We start from the raw sequence: 2,199 nt of genomic DNA, 5'->3' as shown, positions 1-2,199 counted from the left end.
TCAGTACGAGAAACATGCGAAGCGAATAGCTGGCTATAAAAGTTTTCAACCTCGGATAAAATCTCAGGCTTAGAAGTAACGACTCCTCCACTGGATGTGGTCAATTTCGTTAAGTGGCTCCTCCCCAAAGATTGGACGAATACTTTCGACCTCCGATTTTGCTCGATCGCTATAGATCGTGTATTGGAGCATCGAAGATCGTATCGTACCATTTAGTAAATTTTTTTTGTTGACTGCACGGTATTCTGATTAAGTGACAAGTGAATTTTTACGTTGCTCTCTCATAAAACCCCGGGTTTCATCCGAAACTGAAATACTACCGCATACCAGGCTAGATCATGACCTACCCGGTTGCTATAAAAATATCTAGAGATCGTTAATTACATGTCCCTTTTGTTCATAGAAATATTAATAGTAGTATTAATAGTATTAATAAATTCAGATGGAATATTATTAAATTAATCGGAAATTGTATATTTGTTGAATAGTAGCAGTGTCATAGATTTTTAATAAATTCAAGAAAACTTGCTAGAATTTATCAGCCGGTGCTCGTGTACCTACGCGAGTGCGCCGCGCCATTGCGACGCCAAGCGTATCAAACATTCAAAGCTATCGACGTTCCAAAGCCATTTTGTCGCGGAAGTTCTACTTGTTGGCGAGCATGGTACATTAATTTTATTAGAATACAGACTCGTTAACGGGGAAGAAAAGTGCTATAATTTTTTTTTCGCGCCGTCTATAAATTTCAGCTACGAGAATTCGATTGGGTTAAGTGATGTCGATGTTTCCGATTCAAGTCGATTTTTCAAAAAAATCATTTTGTATACAATTTTTTTCCTGACAATTAAGAAGACAAGGTAAACTTAAAATAATTGAATCGGTCGAGTTCTCTAGTGATACTTCAACGTACTTGTACGTATTATTGATTTAAACCTATAGGTGTTTCCCGAGCGCTATGACACGTCCTTCTTTAAACGTGGCTTGTGGAGGGTATTAAGCGGTAGGCAGCGGCTTGGCTCTGCCCATGGCATTGCTGACGTCCATGAGCGACGGTAACCACTCACCATCAGGTGGGCCGTATGCTCGTCTGCCTATACGGCAATAAAAAAAAAGATAAATAATGCCACTCACTTTGTAATATGATCGTTATCTAATATATAAAATTCTCGTGTCACAATGTTCGTTCCCATACTCCTCCGAAACCGCTTGACCGATTCTCATGAAATTTTTTATGCATATTCAGTAAGCCTGAGAATCGGCTACTACTACTAATCGGCTACAGCTCTATTTTTCATACCCCTAAGTGATTAGGGCTGTCCACCCCTAACATATTTTTTTTTATTTGGACATTTTTTTTGTTATAATGAGGTATTATGTGGTTGAATGAGGTTTTGTTATTTTTATTATATATTCCCTCATCGTTCACAGCACTACATACCTCTTTCACTCATTTACCACATCCTTACACACTTACAATAAGTTAGTTTTTTTTTCTACACTAGAAATTCCCTAGAAATCTTATATATGGCAAAACAATGTTTGCCGGGTCAGCTAGTATGTATATTTAATCTCAGTTCTACTAACGGCTGCCTTTCCAATCGAACCAGAAAGTTTGACTTCAGGTGAAAATTTTGAAATTATTAGAGTTTCTAATATCTCATGATGAGTGAGTGTTATTTCAGTTTTATATCGAAATTCCGATAAAGACTTCACTAGTATTGTTATCATATCAATGAGATCGTAGTTAAATGCAAAAATAATGAATTGCATACATTTTAAATATATTGAGATCTTTTGTTTTTTACGCTACAAAAAAAAAAAAAACTATATGTATACCTAGAATTATTACAAATATATCATGACAGCCAGTTGACCAGTGTTGCTTTGTGTTTTACTGTTGTTTTGTTTAATCGAGCTTGAAATGCCAGCAGAATGCGAAGGGGCATTGTCATTTTTATCGTTGCACTTAATTCACTGTTTTTTTGTGAGAATTTCTTGAAACACAAAGAAAATTAAAAAATTGTCGTTGCTCGTTTCACTTTGATATGATCAGTTGAAGCGTTCATAGATTTAGGAGTCTTTATGTTCAGCCCATCTCCCAGCGGCACTATTCTTAAGAAATTTCAAAACTGGGTAAGGATCAGTATAATATTTTCATTAAGGCTTAACGTAAAGCAAAATGTGTTCATGATTGGTCAA

This window comes from Bombyx mori, chromosome 23 (assembly GCF_030269925.1).
Source record: "Bombyx mori chromosome 23, ASM3026992v2".
Classification (NCBI taxonomy): Eukaryota; Metazoa; Arthropoda; class Insecta; order Lepidoptera; family Bombycidae; genus Bombyx; species Bombyx mori.
This window is presented reverse-complemented; position numbering follows the sequence as displayed.